General features: G+C 42.9%; 1 protein-coding gene across 4 annotated transcripts in view; it reads left to right on the top strand.

The window, feature by feature from the left end:
• Positions 1-8,429: 8,429 nt before the first annotated feature.
• The window catches only part of LRAT (lecithin retinol acyltransferase), a 126,022-nt gene continuing 116,607 nt past the window's right edge, over positions 8,430-17,844 (top strand). For all 4 annotated transcript variants that reach the window (XR_003609481.2, XR_015767768.1, XR_015767767.1 and 1 more), the window contains exon 1: positions 8,430-8,577. The gene's annotated coding sequence lies outside the window, so the exon portion shown is untranslated. The remainder of the gene's footprint in view (positions 8,578-17,844) is intronic.

Genomic DNA, 17,844 nt, shown 5'->3' with positions numbered 1-17,844 from the left:
ATGAAAATGTTTTCTTGACAGGCTCTGAACAATGTGCTTTTAGTTTCACTATGTAAATCAAAGTCAGAAAAACAACATGGGACATGCAATATGGAGTTCTCACTGGGGGCTGGGCAGCAGGCACAGGTTGGGTTTTGAGCTTCATAACTTCCTCAAGTTACATCACATGTGTCAGTTGGGACATCTGGCCTAGGGGCAGGGGTGTTCAAAAGTGCTATAGATGGGATTTTAGAAAATTAAGCAATTTAGAGAAAGAAGGATTATCCCAATCAGAATTGCATTCAGAGACAAATATGGCCAAGAAGAAGCCATTTTTAATACTGCTGGACTTTAAGAAATGTTCTGAGACTGCCCTGAATTGAGACAAATCAATGTTAGGTTTAAGTGCCAAATTGGTCTCTATTACTGAGTTCCTGGTTTGCTGCTTTCTATCTTCATGTAATCTACCATAATCTACCATTTGAGATCCCTCACCCTTTGAAACAATTCTCCCCACCAAATGTGATCAGCAGAAGATAGCAAGAACAAGTGAGTATGGTTTAAAAAAAAAAAAAAAATGACAAAGGGACCAAGTAACATTCACAAAAATATGCTCCAGAGAGACAGGACTTTTTAACCCTCCGAATAGAGATACCAGCCTGTGGTGAAAGGGACAGCACTATGTTTGAGGAGAACTCTGGTCATTTTGTCAAATAAATTATCTTTGTAGAAAAAAAATTATATATTCCTGAAGAAGGAGGGGAGGTAGGGAGAATAGAAAATGCTATCAGAGAAATGAAATGATTCATCTTGATCTTGCTTAATGTTTGCATTTGCTCTGACCTTCAATCTTGAATGAGAGCAAATAAAATACTGATTAGACTGCGTCTTTGTTTTAAATTCCAACTACTTGGGTTAGTTTACTACCTGAATGGGATTGCACTATAGTCCTTTCAATTCAAAGTTAAGCCCATAAAGAACATGCTGTCTATAAAGGGTAACTTTGTATTGACACTTGGAAGGACCTGGCTTCATCTATGAAAGGTGACATACATTGCCCTTCTTTAAACATAGATTGCTGTGTATGCTTTACCTTGAGTGGTAGAACAGTGACCTCTACTTGATAAGCAAAGATACTATTTGCAAAAGCCCAAATATTTACTGAAGGTTTTGCAAGGAAGACCAGAGTGTAAGCTACATTCTTGGTTGATAATTACTGTGCCAGTAGGTTACTGAAAAATGACCTGCCTTCAGGGCTAACTAGGACAAACTCATCCATAAAGACACAAAATCAGTCAAAATTCAGAACACTGTGTTTCATCTTTTATAAACAACACAGAGGAAATCCTATTTACCAAGATCCAGGGAACCAATTGCTTAATCATGCATTCCTCTGGGTTTGAAAGCCACCTGATATTCTCATATCAGTACGTCTGGATCTCACCCAATATGCTTTTTTAGGTTAATTTCCCGACTAGCACTTCATCAATATATTGAATATGTTGAATACTGCATCATCTCATTAGGGGTCTGGAAGGCCCAGTCCTCACACTCTTCCTGTCTTCCTGATATGGCTCTGACACAGATACTGTATAGAATTATCCTAGGAAAATTCTCAAAGTAATGCTTAATCAAATATGCAAAATTTGGTTAGAGAGTTAATGCCCACCGTCTCTGGACGATCCTCCACTGGCTTCTCAGACCAAATGTTTATTGAGCGTGGACTATTTGCCAGGCCCTTCTTGTTCAATACAATGAACAAAACAGACCACCTCTGCTGTCAAGAAGTTTACACTCTGGTGGAGATAAAGAAGCAATAAACAATATATTATATAACATCGATTGGTGACAAAGCCTGTGAAGGAAAATAAAGAAGGGTAAGGGAATGAGAGAGGCTGAGCCAGGGCTAGTCCGATAGGGTGGCCTGGGAAGCCGGCTGTGATAAGGCCAGGTTTGCTGGGTTTGGGGCGGAGCTAGTTGCAAAGCTCGTGGCTGGCTCACCATTGCCCCCTGCAGGTCCGCAGGTATTTGCAGGGTGAGTGGTTGAAAGCTAACATCCGTAATTTTTTTATTTGGGTTTGCCCAGCCCAAGGAAGTGACAGAGTGAGAATAAAGTAGAGGAACCCCGTGAGACATGATGAAGTCTATCGACATCCTACTGTTATGTCTGGTATCCTGTGAAGGAACTCTGATCATGTCATTGTCTTCATCGAAAACCTTCTAGGACTCCTTACCTCCTATCCAAGAAAACACAAGCTTCTCAGCCTTGCATTTAAGCTTCTCCACAAAAATATGCCCAATGTAGCTTATCAGCCAGATCTTCTAAATTGGATTAAGGTATTGCAATCCCATAAAGTTTTAAAACAATATTAAGTCATGTAATAATAAATTAACTAAAATAAATTTTATGTAAGCCCCACGAAGGTAGGGATTTTTATCTGCTATTATCTGCAGCACTTAAAACAATGTTCTTCCTCAATAAATACAAAACATACATGTTTAATGAATACTATTAAAGTGCAGTTTGAGGGAGAGCATATGAATATTAAGGGGTTTAGATTAGTCAAGAAAAGAAAAGACAAATTACCCCAGCCTCAAAAGTATCTGTCCCAGAGCAAAATGTGTTCACAGATGTAGCCAGGCAATCAGACCACAAGCTGGATCAGAAATAGCGCTGGTGGACAGTAGCTGCCCCTGGACAAACCACAGTAGTTCTTCTATGACCGCATCTGAGGTGGCATCAGGCCAGAAGAGAGATATTCTCTGTGACTTTTTGACCAAAGGAAACCTCGCATGTGTTTTATTTTTGGAAAACAAAAGCAAAACTATGTAACACTTGAAAACCAACCCAAGTTGGAATGATGTCTGTTAAAACAGGTTGGCCAAATGCCAGGGCCACAACACTGGAAGAATTTCCAAGAGTCACTGGTCACTGCTTCTCCTGAGCCAATCTATGAGGTACAAGGAAAGAAGCTACACACAGGCCTCTGGGCTACTCCCACAGGCCTCTGGGCTACTCCCACAGGCCTCTGAGCTACTCCCACTGAGAACCTGCTGGGTGGGGGTGGGGGGGCGCGCTGAGCAACAGTATAACCTTAACAAACTTAAATCAAATACTAGGAGGTGGGAAAATAAGGGAATGTATGAAGCATTGTGAGGTGGAGCTCTGTCAGGCATTTGCACTAACTTAAGAAAAATGTCTACCGCACACAGGTGTAGGGTTCATGTGTGTGGTAAAGAAAGCCAAATGACCTTTATCTGCCCCTTCCTTTAGGCTTGTCTGTCCTGGTCCCACGCTTTAGCCCAACTTACCCAACTATGCCCCAAGCTAGCACCAATAAGAGGGGTCATAGCCAACATTTCAGAAACCCTTGCAGGGTCTTGGGTCCCCCACCACACACCTCAACCACAATTTGTGATTGTGCCTCAGATCACCACATCTCCGAGCACTGTGAGGAGTCCTATCAGTGCCTCCCAGCCTGGCCCCAGCACCTTGCCCTCCTTGGGTGTGTTGTGGTACCTTCTTTCTCCTTTCGGGAATCCCTACCTATTTCCTGTTCTCCCCAGAACAGGTTCTGATAGGCACGTATGTGGTAAGGCGTGAATAACTGATCCAGACTGAAGTGTTACTTCTACCCAGATGGAAATTTAAACCTGAGATAAAACTAGAAACCGAAGATATGCACTTCTAAAGGTAGAATTTTAGCAAACAGTCAGCTACTGAGAGAGAATTATGGGATCAAATAACACAAATTAAATGACTAATTTAAGAGTAGTTGTATAAAGCAATTTAATGATGTCACTACAATATTTTATTTCTGTATTAAGTACTTAGAGTTTCTTCTACATGACAAGTTCTTTAAAATGCTCCTCAGATTTTTGTTGTATTTTATTTAAAAAACACAGATTCCTCTGCCCTCTGCCAGATCTACTGAACAGAGTATCCGGGTGTGGACCCCAGGGAATGTGCATTTTATTAACAGGCTTCCCCAGCTCATTGCTCTGCTCAGGAACATAGGAGAACCAGTGTCACACACTGTACTGAGGAGTGATCACACCTGCTTTACATAAGGCGGTCTGATTTCTGCTCAGCAATCTCAAAGCTCATAAAATTCCTCTTTGTTACGTTTTCTACCAAAGGCCCACTAGAATCATTTCTTGTTGCAAAAAGACTAAGAAAAAAAGTATGAGTTTCTTCTCTTTAAGTTCAAAATTAGACTTCGGTAATTTGATTTATTGATACGTATTGCTTTATGAGTACTGCCTCAACGCTGCCAGAAGAATGAATGGTAGGCTGGTTCAATGCCTTACACACTGCAGAAGTCCTTGCACGTAGCTGATGTTCAAGAAGCAACTTGGAGAGATTCAAGCACTTTACAAAAGTACACTAGAAAGGACTCAGGAAAGGATTGAGTTGGAGGAAGAGATGGGGTGCAAAGGGCCAAAGGTAAATTGAGGAATAGGACAGGTGGTGACCACTGACATAAATGGAGGAAAACGAGAAGGAGGAACTGGTTTAGGGGAAAGACGTGAGTCCGATCTCCCACATTCTAAGTCTGAGCAGTAGTGAGACCTCTCTTCGGTGATGGCATCAGAATGCTGGAGACAGAGCTTTGGGAATGAGACCTGATGTTGAGTCAATGAGAGACAATGAAGAGTTTCCAAGAAGAAAATATGTTGTGAAAAGGAAAGGGCTTGAGGACAGAAGCTGGACCTGAATTTCAGGCTGATGGAACAGAGAATGGAAGAAAGTCTCTATCCTGCCTCCCGCCCCAATCCTACAGACATGCCAGATTTTCAGATCTCTAGAATGAAATCCCGTGCACTTACATTCACCTACTTATCTGGGCCTCGAATGCTTTCGAGGTAAAGAATAATCAACAATATAAGAAATAGAACCCTTGCTGTTGGAGAATATGTCCAATACAAAATGAGTAGTGGAGTAGTCATTTCACTTATGTCATTCATGTTCTATGGAGCCAGAAGCAGGTAGACTGGCTAGTAAATTGCTTTTGTTCATTAGCATATTCTGTGAAATTAGTCTCCTAATTGTGCTGCACTTCCTGAAGGGCTTGGGCAAATCTGTTGGATTGAATAGTGAATAGGCTTAATACAGCATATGTCATTATAGATGTCTCGGATTACATAGGGCTTACTAGAGCTAGTGGCCAGAATACAAACACTTTACTTTAAGGTTCTATGTTGGAAGAGCAATCCCCTCTGATATGTAATGCAACAGAGCCACCTGCTGGTGAACCGATTTCCCCATTAAGCAGCAATAGGCACACTTTATTCACTCCAGCTTGCCTCATACATTCTTGTAAGTAAAACAGCCTCCTAACCCGTTCCCTTTGTATGTGTGTAATTTGTTGTCTGAATGTTAGATTTTTCTGCTTTTCTGATTATGAGGGGATGGTAAGGTAGGAATCGGTCTTCAGCCATTGTCCCCCACCAGCATTCAAAGTGGGCTCTCAGGTCAGAACGCTGAACTCAGAATTTGGATGTGCCACGTGCCTGGGAGACTCTCTGGTATCAGTCTGGGCTCAGCAGAGCTGTGGATTCTAGATGTGTGTTTGGCTCTACTTCCTAAGATCCTTGTTTTAACATGTTACATAAATAAGCCAAACATGGCCCCCGTATACTCGCCCCGAGTTTGCTGATTTCTTTAGGACAGGCTATGGGACCCATGAACTCAAAAGCCTAGGGGCAACAAAGCCATATTTTCATATTTAAAACATATTCAGCTGTGGGCGCCTGGATTACTCAGTTGGTTAAGCATCTGACTTTTAACGTCTGACTCACTCAGGTCATGATCTCAGGGTCCTAAGTGCGAGCTCCGCATTGGACTCCGAGCTGGTGTGGAGCCTGCTTAAGATACTTTCTCTTTCTCTCGCTCTGCCCCTCCCCCCAGCCCTGATTGCATGTGTTCTCTCTCAAACAAAACAAAACAAAACGAAACAACATATTCAGTTATTTTAAAGACAGCCCAAATAAGCATATTTTTATTTAGAACTGGCCTGCTTTGCATATGCCAAGAAACTACATCCAATATCTGCTAGCCCTAGATAAGATGAACTTTCGTAGCTATTAAAGACTTCTACTCTGCTGCTGCCCTTTGGAGTTCCCTGATCAGAAACTCCCAGAGGGGCTGCTGAGCAGCTCGCCTAGACCTGTAAGCCCCCTCTCCCATCATCCTCTCCCCTAGGAGTTCCCTTACTTTCCTGCTGTTCTGGGAGAAAGCCTCTGTGCTGTCATAGCATCCAAATGGTCCTATACTGTGTTGGACCCCCTTCCCCACTTCCCGCATGCAAACCTGTCAATGTGTTGCCCGACTAGAGCTTGCTCTTTGTTACTCCCACCTCACGGTCTTTTCTTCTTCCTCGACCAGCCCCGGATCCCTCCAACTCACTGTATTAGGCAAGATAGGTCTTGCCTCCAAGGGGAGAAAGAAATGAACCTCAAAAACCGAGAGAAATCAAGTTGTTCATATGGTGATGGCATTATACATCCTCTGTGCCTCCTCTTTGATTGCTCTTCTTCCCCTGCAGAAGGCAACATTGTTGCCCAGGTAGGGCTTGGAGGTACTGATGCCCGTAGTTGTCCCTTCCCAAAGTGTCCTGGAGGCCTGGCCATAAAAGGGATGAAAGCTCACAGTGTGTAGGTCCTTTAAATATGCTATCCCTCCTCAGGGAAGAGTTGTCCCAGCTGTAGGCAAAATGGCTAATAGTCTCCCTTTGAGTCTGGTCAAGGACCCCAACGTTCTTGATCTCAGTAACAGACTACAGCAAGGGTGGAGTGACTTGGAGAGACATTGTAGCCGAGTTAGTCCTGAAAAAGGACACAGAGGGACTGAGCCTAAAGCCCAGGGGCTCAGTATTGGAAGCTAATAAAAGTTTCATACACTTTCTTGGTAATTCCTTCTCCCTCTGTATTGTTGAATGTATGGAAATAGCATCTCCCCTCCTGTGGTTAGTTAAGGATCAGACTGACTCTCGCCTGCGCCACTCACTAGCTCTGTTATCTTGGACAATTATTTAGCCTCTCTGAGCCTAAGTCTCCTTGTCTGTAAGACGGAGACAATAACAGAACCCACCTGGTGGGTTTGTTGTGAGGAGAAAAGGAGATCATAGTTAATTTTTTTCTAACAGAGGCAGTATAACATAACAGCTGAGAGTATGGACCCTGGAGCCAGATTACCTGGGTTTAAATTCCAGCTTTACATCTAACTTCTAGCTGTGTCACCTCTATATCTCAATTTCCTCAACCTTAAAATGGGGATAATTACGTTATCCATCACATAGGGTTGTTTTATTTAATGTGTTAGTAAATATAAAACATTCACAGCATCTTATAAGAACCTATTTTTGTTATAAAATAAATAAAGCTCTTACAACAGCTTCTGGTAAATAGTAAGAGCTCCATAAATATTAACTATTTTACTATTAGTCACGTAACTTCTCAGATCCATAAACGTTGTATTAATTATTCAGTAACAAAGAAAGGCCTGGTTTCTGTTTTCTTCCTTTTATTATGAAATTTTACTCCTTCCTAACTTAAACTCTTGCTTTGTTAAATTCAATCTAGGAGGTGAGCCAGCACCATGGGACTTGAAAGAATGCTAAGAGTAGGGCGCCGGGGTGGCTCAGTCGTTAAGCGTCTGCCTTCGGCTCAGGTCATGATCCCAGGGTCCTGGGATCGAGCCCCAGGGGCTCCCTGCTCGGTGGGAGTCTGCTCCTCCCTCTCCCACTCCCCCCACTTGTGTTCCTGCTCTCACTCTCTCTCTGTCAAAGAGATAAATAAAACCTTTTAAAAAAAAGAAACAAAAAAGAATGATAAGTGCATTAATGGAAACAAAATGGCTCAAGTATTAAGTACAAAAAGGAGACTAGCTCCTCTTTCTGTCCACCAAAATTTAACTAGCTTGTAAACACCCTCTGCTACTTCTTTTGCATCCCTCTCATACTTATGGAAGAATATGTGCAGTGATCCTGTGTTCCCAGCAGGCCTTGCTCAGATGGTACTTGTAAGTATAGGAAAACCAGGTTCTTCACGGACCTGGCTGGAGAAAGCAAGCTGGCCTGGATACAGTTCTCTAGCTCCTTGGAAGAGAAGTTGGGGGCTGCCATATTTTTATCTTGTTGGATTTTGCTTTCTCAAACTCAGAATTTGGAAGGGGGTGCGGAGTGCGGGAAGGATCTCTAACTCATTGGCACAAACTCCAGAATCAGAGGAAAGGAGCCAAGCCAGCAACCCTAAACCGTGATTTGTGGTCAGGATTGTTGAAATCGCTGGAGCCCGGCGTGGCTGGCTGTGGGGCGCTCAGACCCCGGGCTCGGCGCGCAGGTACGGCCTGGCCAGCAGGGGGCGCGCGTGGCGTCGTTACCTAGCAAAGGCGCCCCGCGAGCGCGCGCGGGTTCTCGGACTCCGGGCTTCCGGGAGCAGCCTGCAGCAGTCCCGGGCGCGGCACCTGCGGCGGGCGACTCTCCCGCTGGGGCGCAGGGCCCCGGCCACGGGGCATCCCAGCCGAAGCCGGCGCGGGTGACGGGCCGGGTTGGGAGAGCTGCGCCTCCGCGTTTGGGGGAGACTCCGCGTCATCAGGTAACCGAGCGGCGGCCTGTGCCCCGCGCTCACTCCCACTGATCCCGGGCACCCTGTCCACCCCGCGCTCCTTTCTGCCCTGCGTTCTCCCAGGGGGAAAAAAAAAAAAGAGGGAAGGGAGGCGCGAGGCGTTGAGTGCAGCCCTGGAGGGAGACCTCAGGTGTAGGGGCCACAATCGAGGGATGACACTTGGACTCTGTAAAGTTTAGAGCCGCCTAACCGTGCTTTTCTCCACCACGCGTCCTGGCTTGGCACTGACCGTTCCCCTCTCCAGAGAGTGGGCAGGGCGCCGGCCTTTGCTCAACCCCTCCCTCGAAAAGTGCCTGCCTGCCTCCATTTCCCTGCCTGCCCTGCCTTGCCTGTGCTAGTCGGGCCCTCCTCCTACCCGGCCCCGCCCGGCCGGGCCCGGCCTGAGTAGCCTTGTGTCTCCTTTTCGTCCATCCCCTGCTTTTCCTCTCGTTGAAGATCTTCTACAGGGGCGCCGGGGTGGCTCAGTCGTTGGGCGTCTGCCTTTGGCTCGGGTCATGATCCCGGGGTCCTGGAATCGAGCCCCGCATCGGGCTCCCTGCCCCGCGGGGGGCCTGCTTCTCCCTCTGCCACTCCCCCCTGCTTGTGGTCCCTCTCTTGCTGTCTCTGTCAAATAAATAAATAAAATCTTAAAAAAAAAATCTACAAAATCGTTCGGCAGGCGTTGCCAACACGGTGGACTCGGTCTGTTGGCGGCCGTGGATTTGAGGTTAGAAGTGGGGACTGTTAAAACCGTGGCTTTTGTACCTCAATGGTTTAGGGCTTCCTTGTGCCTTTGCCCTCTGCCCCCCAAAGATTTGTTTCATTTATTTAAAGTAAAATTATGTTCTCTCCGCCTTTTTGGACCCCTTTATAAGGAGGAAATCAAGTGAAGAAAAGGGTGGGGAATCAGATCCCCATTATTCAAACAGGGACTATACATACACATTAACGTAGGGTAATCAGGCCTGGGGTTATTTATCTATTTATTTACATGGAAATCATCTAGTGAAACACAATGAACAGAGAATTCATTTTGGGGAGATGTAAACTTTTTTTTTGCACCGAAAGGTGTTTTGACACTTGGGCATGCCCTGGTTGCCGAGTCTGTATCATTTGATTTGAGGGCCATTGTCTCTGGCATGAAATACCAAACCATTGTCTGTCATTATGCCCCCCAATTCTACTATTGATGTTTATTTCCTTTTGTTTACAGTCTTAATGTTCTTTAAGTGTCCCCCCTCATGAATCACAGTTACCAAGGGAAGGATGAGATCATAGTATGTTATTGAAGAAGAGCCTGCTCTGGGATTCAAGAAACATGGCTAACTTCTGAAAGCCTGTGTTCAGTATTTGGTTCTGGGCCCAGTTCTGGTGCTAATTGGCTATGTGACCTTGATTGTTCAATCTCTTGGAACCTTGTTTATCTCACTTTGGGAAAGCTGGAACTTAAAAACCTCCATCTACTAGCCAGTGAGTGCTAAAAGCAGTGGTCAGTCTAGGCCCTCATCTTCCTGGACCTATCAGAGTTATTGGAGCAAACTGATCACTCTCTCCTTAAATACTTTTTTCTTGAAGTTTCTTGCAGTTTTCCTCCTTCCTCCCTGCCCACTCTTTCTCAGTTTCCTTGACTGTCCCTCTTCATCTCTAAAAGCTAAGGTTTGCAGGGCTGCAGGCCTCCTCTTGGACTCACTCTTTAGACACTCTCATCCATGATATTTAACATCAATACCTTGATATAGACTCCACCCTTATACCTCCAACATGGACTTGTCCTCCTCTGAAATCCATATTCCCATAGCCGGTTGCCTTCTTGACATCTTCTCAGAGATAGCATGTTTAAAGCTGAACTCTTGATCTTGATCTTGATCTTGATCAACTCTTGATCTGCACCCCCAAATCTGCTGCTCCCCCAGTCTTATCCATCTCAGCCAATGACAACCCCGTCTTTCTACGCTTTCTACGCTCAGGCCAAAACCCTTGCAGTCAAACCTGTCTTCCACTTTCACTCTAGTCTAAACTACCGTCCCTCTAATTGGACTATAGTATATAGCCTCCTACCTCATCTCCCTGGTTTTTCCCTTGTCCTTCTTCAGTGTATTATCCTCACAGTAATCCTGCAAGTCAGTCATGTCCTGTGTTGGAAGAGAACTGTTCAGTGGCTCATCACATTCAGAGTAAAATCTGAAGTCCTTACAGTGACCTAAAAGTGTGACTAGTCTCAGATTCTTTTCTGGCTTCATCTCTTCCTTGCCCCCCACCACCTGCCCACTGGTACTGCAGACACACTGATCTCCCAGCTCTTACTCCAGTATCCAAGCACATCCCTTCCAGCACATACTCCAGTATGGGGGATTTTACACTTACTAGTCTCTCCATTGAAAATGTTCCTTCCCCTAGACAACCCATGGGCTGGCTCCTTCACTTCCTTCAGGCCTCTGCTCACTTACATATCATCTTATCAAAGACACCTACCCTTGACCACTCGATAGCCAATAGCCACATTCAACCCTATCCTTCCTGGTCCTTCCTCACCCCTTACCTTGCATTATCTTTCTCCACAGCTCTTGCCAGTTGACAGATATTTGTGGGGCTTTTTTTTCTTTTCTTCTTCCAGACCCTCTCCAGGATGGAAACTCCACAAAGAGGGCAGAGATTTTGATAGTTTTTTTTTAAAGATTTTATTTATTTATTTGACACAGAGAGAGAGAGACACAGCAAGAGAGGGAACACAAGCAGGGGGAGTGGGAGAGGGAGAAGCAGGCTTCCTGCTGAGCAGGGATCCTGACGCGGGGCTCGATCCCGGGACCCTGGGATCATGACCTGAGCCGAAGGCAGGCGCTTAACGACTGAGCCACCCAGGCGCCCCGAGATTTTGACAGTTTTGACTGCTGCTGTGTCTCCAGTGCCTAGGATGGTGCTCGGCACGTGTCTTAGTCCCTTTGGGCTACTATAATAAAACACAGACTGGGTGGCTAATAAACAATAGAAAGTTATTTCTCACAGTTCTGGAGGCTGGAAATCTGAGACCAGGGTGCCATTATAGTTGAGTGAAGGCCATCTTCCGGGTCATAGACTTCTTGTTGTGTCTTCTCCTTTTGGGGGGGACTAGGGAACTCTGTGGGGTCTCTTTGATAAGGGCACCAATCTCATTCATGACCTAAACACTTCCCAGAGGCCCCACCTAACACCATCACAGTGAGCGTTAGGATTGAACATACGAATTTTGTATTTTGTATCAATAACCTTCCATGTGATGGGAGGTGTTTATTGAATGAATGAGTCTGAAGGGTGATATTTACAATATTTGGATCAGTATAAAAGTGAAGATGATATTGTGAGGCCATTTTGTATGCTGGAAAGAACTTTGGCTTTATAGTTAGAGAAACTTGGTTGCAAATCCTGGTTACACATTCATAAGTAGTATGAACTTCTCAGAAGGTCCTCTTTCCACATTTGGGGATGGACAAAATATAATACCTCAAAGGTTTATTGTGAGTATAAGGCAAAATATAAACATACATAAAGCATTTGGCTATGAGGAAGCTAAAAAACAAGCAGTTTTGATAACTTCTGTGTGAATGTGTTTGGTAAGCTATAAAGCCACACATATACATATGGCACTAATATTACTGAAGATACTGTGTCCAGTGTACTATAATAAACTTTTCAGAGTCAATGATTTCAGTGTTCATAACATAATGCACTCAGAAAATGAGAAATTAGTGGCATTGATACCTCATATCTCTAGATTCTAATGGAAGTGATTATCCTATTGTTCCTGCATAATTTCCCCGTGTCCTTTGGCCCTGCTATGCCTAAGAAGGCAATATATATGCTTACTATCTCAGTCTCTCACAAAGCCCTGTGCACAAATTCAACCGATTAACTCACTCACTGGTAATCCAAGCAATTACCTGGTGAGAAGCTGTCACACTGTCATTTCTTCAGCATAGTCCTGCCCTCTGAGTACTATTTACTTTAGTTCAGCACACAGTGACAGAGCATAGAGATTCAAAGGGGAAGATGACGCCCTTATTCTCAGGAAACTCAGTCTCCTGTGTTATAGTGTAGGCCAGTTTTAGGAGGTGTATACAGTGCAAACTGAGGACAAGAAGTCAGCCCCTACTGCAGTTAGAAGACACTAGGAAGTCAGATAGCATACTGATTATTTTTTTCATCTTGAGTTAGTTTTTCTTGAAACTCCAAAGGTGTAGGCCATATTCTTGAAACTGAGTTAGCTTTGAGGCCTCTAGGGCACAGAAGGTTGTGAGGTGAGGGGACCCTGAGTCCCAGGCCCAGTTCTGTATTCTTGTTGTTCAGATTTAAAAGTTATAGACTTTTAACCTCCCTGGGAGTTCCGAAGCAGTCCTGCTTTGGTTGTGATGAACCCTTTACCTGGTTTGCAACCCCTCCTCAGTAATCATGCAGGCTCAGAAGTACTTCAAGAACCCAGGTAGTCTCTTGAGCTTTTCCAAGGTCCACACCCCCACCAACATGGCAGCCCCGCCTCCCTGGAAGCCCCGCCTCCCAGGAAGCCCCGCCCCTCCATGGTTGGGTTCCTGAGTGGATGAGCTCAGGGCACCACGTGGGGTGAGAAGATGATCCCAACGTGTGAGGCCTCAACATGGTTAGAGTTTTCCTAAACCTGGAGAAGACAACAATGTGCTTGACCATGGAACATTATATTTGAAGAAAGGGCTTCTTCAATGAAGCTGGCCGTGGCCAGTAAATGTCTTTGTTTTCCAGTGAAGTATAACGGCCTTGTAAGCACCCACGGGACCAGGTTTTATTCATCTTTGTCTGGCACAGTGCCTCTCACACACAATATTTCTGTTATTTATCAATTGCACATAGGTTTACTCTTGGGGAATATGTATTAGTCCCATACGTAGTCATCAGGAATTCTGTAATATCAACATAATTTGCACTATTTTAGTTAAAAATTTACTCATCAACAAATATTTCTTGAGCACAGTGCTGGGCCTTGGGAATACAAAACAGAATACTACCTATATCCTGAACCCAGAATAATTTTTATTGATCTTTATTTATCTCCAGGTTTATACCAAATTCAACATGTTGTTTACCTTTGTTTAAATCCCAAGACTCCCAGGACACGTGGGTCCTTGCTCAGTGAGGAGCCTGCTTCTCCCTCTGCTGGCCACTCTCCCTGCTTGTGCTCTCTCCCCCCTCTCTCTATTTATTTATAAATAAATAAAATCTTAAAAAAATAAAAATAAAACCCAAGACTCTCAACAAGAAATGAGAACTTTTTTTGTAAATATAAACTATAGAGAAATAATTTAAGATGATTATTTCTATCTTCTCATCTCTATTTACTTTTTTAAAAAAGTTCTGATGAACACAGTGTACAATTAAGTTCATTCATTTAATTCTTCAGTAGCCCTCAGGCTCACAGTTTGAGGGGGCAAAGTTGGTTCAAACTCTGTTCCCACAGAGGGTGACTTGAGTGAGGACACCTTGCAGCCTTTGGGAGAGGGTCATCCTTGCACCTTCTCTTTGGGCTTTGGGCTCCTTGCAGTTCTCCTCACTGAAGGGAAGGCAGACTGACAGCCAGTTCTGCTCCTTCTGGAAATTTTCTACTGTGTCTTACACTTGTTCAGACGACTTTTCTCAAGAAAGCAGATTTCATGAGCCTCTCTGTCTGCTCTTGGGCTATTGAAACACTGGCAGACATGATTGAAGAATCTGAACAAGGAAACATTTAAAAAATACATGACACTAATTTGCAATGCAGTTTACATCTCTGTCTTGGATTTTACATTGTCCCTGAAGCCTACAGTGGTCATTTGAATTATCCATCAGCGACAAAGCAGGCTTTGTCTGATTTTTGTGGCATCCATTTGTTCTTGTCTTCCTTTTCTCCCTTACCACAATATTCCCACGATCACAAATACAACCACTGGTGCCCTGTTTGAATTTCACACTTCTACTAAACATCTTGACATGAAATCACAAAGTGAGATTTTTCTTCCTTCTCTGAAATCAGTGATGAAAAGATTCTGTTCTGTGTGTGGTCTATAGCATGGCTCAATTGGAGACTGATGCCTAATGTTTCAACCAGTGGTACTGCTCCTCATCTCAAAGCGGTTGCTGGTGACTTTTCTGAACTCAAGTGTCCTGGAGAAATCACACAGTATTAATTATTGGACCATTTATCTTTCATCAATTTCTTCATTTATTTTAATGGGTTTTCCATACATATATTACATCATGTCTGAGTTTACTCTTTTGTGGTTATAAAATCCATCCATCTCTCTTGCATTATAGGGGAAAAAAGTATAAATGAGTATCTCAGTAATTAAGAAATACTTCTTAATTAACTCTATTTATTTTATGTATTGCCGTAAGGCTTTGCTGTGCCAAGGTCTCTGACCTAGTGGAAAATTTTCCACCTGTGAAAAGCCTTTACATAGAATCTTTACAGTAGGTTGTAGGAATTTCAACATGACAGAATAAAGGATTCTAGGGCAGCTAATAAGAAATTAGAGGCTTACATAATCCGTGGGTATGAAAACTGAGAGATGTGATGTGAAGAAACTTTTAGAAGAGGAGTTGTTTTGAAAAGTGTTTCTTGTTCATTCAAACATTAATTCAACCAAATTTTGCTAAGTGCCCATTAGGTACAGTGCTGGAGACTAGGGACACCACATTAAAACAAAGCCTGTACCTTTAAACATACCACTGCTTAGGAGGACAAAATATTTTATGGTAGTATTTTTCTTTAGGGTTTTATGTCTCTTGTTTTGTACTTTGGGCATTGCCTTCGAATGAGGTTTTTAATAAGGGAGTAACTTGAAGTCAATAAATTATTTTAGAATGAAGTAAGGAGGAAACCCAGAGGCTTAGTAAGAGCAGACGTTCTCTTCGGCTTCTCATATTTACATCATACCAAAATCTGTGAGGGGCAGAGTTGGTTTTTGCCTAAATTGATTATAAGGCTTAGAATAGAAAAGAGGATTTTACACGTGATGAATTGGCAATATATAATTTCTTTTAGAAAGAATCCTTTCCATTTGAAGGAAATAATGTCTGGAGAGCAGTGGGAAATGGGAAAATCTACTACTGCTATAGATATTTTTCCATTTTCTTGTCTTTTCTCTTACCCTATAATAATTTACTTTTCCTTCAGTTAGGAAGACTAAGTACGTGGGGGCGCCTGGGTGGCTCAGTTGGTTAAGCGCCTGCCTTCAGCTCGGGTCATGATCCTGGAGTCCTGGGATCGAGTCCCACATCGGGCTCCCTGCTCAGCGGGGAGTCTGCTTCTCCCTCTGACCCTCTTCCCTCTCGTGCTGTCTGTCTCTCACTCTCTCTCTCTCAAATAAATAAATAAAATCTTAAAAAAAAAAAGACTAAGTACGTGGATTATCACCCCAATATGGCAGTGTTTGAATGTAAAGTACAATGGCAAAGAAAGCTCAGTAATGTAGAAAGGGTTTCCAGAGGCATATCCCCGAAATGCATAAGCATGTGTCTACAGATTCAGTATTTGGGTAATGTAAAGGAAATAAGATTTTACTCATGCATTTTTCAATTTTGATTAAGTTATTAAATTTTTACAAAAGTAAATTACACTTTGTGCTTTACTTCTAGTTCTTCAGCTACTAGATGGAGAGAAGCTGGATTGTATGGTTTTTGCTTATCTCTCAGAGATAACTATGTGCCTGCTAACTGCTGCAAAAGTAAAACCATCTATAGTCATTTTAATAACCACGTAGCCATGCTTTAAAGGATAATTACACAAGACAATGTTTACATAAATGACTTATTATAAAGCTCTACAGTGTTAGGCCTTCTCATTATTAGAAGAAAATGTAAGTCACTTGGTTAGTTACTAACTCTTAAGGCAGAAATATCTTAAGGAAATACAGCTAACTCTGCAAGAGCTTTGTTCACATAGATGGGTAATGTGGCCTCACTTAACAATATACACAAAAATCTAAAGGCCTAAATGCCCAACAATAATGAAATGGTTCCATAAGTGATGAGACATCCAAGCAACAAAATCTTATGTAGCACTAAAATTATACATATGAAAAGCTTTATTAACAGTAGGCTGTCATAGATAGTACATGATAAATATCTTAGTCCTAACTTTAAAATATTTGTTAGTTCCAGTGGATTCGATTTTTAAATTTTAATATTTAAGGCCTAGAAATTGACCTCAAGCATGGACTATATCCCAACAGAAATTTCATTTAGACAAGAAAATCATTCAAATTATTTAGCTTGTTAGAGAATATGTAAAAGTCTTAATAAAGCTATGTCATCAACTTTGTGATATTTAGCTTATGTAAATAGCTGCTTTTACTTGGTAGAATTAATTTAAAAAATAAACCCATAGGAACACAACTAAGTATCTAATTTGTGCTTTAAACTACAGTTTGACTGCAAATTAGGTACTTTGGAATAACTTCATCACCTATGATAACTTACTCCAATCTACCCTTTTGGTCACCTGTGTCTATTTTTATAATCTCTCAAGCAAAGGAGACACCATTGTCTTCCCCTGAGAATTACTGTAGGATTTTAGTGATGAATGCTCAGGACATGGATAGTGTTGAGAATTTTAGGTTTTGCTTTTTTAAAACTCTTTAAATTTTTTTATTGTTATGTTAATCACCATACATTACATCATTAGTTTTTGATGTAGTGTTCCATTATTCATTGTTTGTGCATAACACCCCGTGCTCCACGCAGAATGTGCCCTCTTTAATACCCATCACTAGGCCAACCCATCCCCCACTCCCCTCCCCTCTAGAACCCTCAGTTTGTTTTTCAGAGTCCATCGTCTCTCATGGTTCGTATCCCCCTCTGATTTACTCCCCTTCATTCTTCCCCTCCTGCTATCTTCTTCTTTTTTTTTCCTTAACATATATTGCATTATTTGTTTCAGAGGTACAGATCTGTGATTCAACAGTCTTGCACAATTTACAGCGCTCACCATAGCACATACCTTCCCCAATGTCTATCACTCAGCCACCCCATCCCTCCCACCCCCCACCACTCCAGCAACCCTCAGTTTGTTTCATGAGATTAAGAATTCCTCATATCAGTGAGGTCATATGATACATGTTTTTCTCTGATTGATTTATTTCACTCAGCATAACACCCTCCAGTTCCATCCACGTCGTTGCAAATGGCAAGATCTCATTCCTTTTGATGGCTACATAATATTCCATTGTATATATATACCACATCTTCTTTATCCATTCATCTGTCGATGGACATCTTGGC

This window comes from Eumetopias jubatus, unplaced genomic scaffold, assembly GCF_037043125.1.
Source record: "Eumetopias jubatus isolate StellerSeaLion01/CBP00866 unplaced genomic scaffold, mEumJub1_p1.0 scaffold_2, whole genome shotgun sequence".
NCBI classification, from domain to species: Eukaryota; Metazoa; Chordata; class Mammalia; order Carnivora; family Otariidae; genus Eumetopias; species Eumetopias jubatus.
The sequence above is the reverse complement of the archived record's forward strand: the minus strand, read 5'-3'. Positions and strand labels throughout refer to the sequence as shown.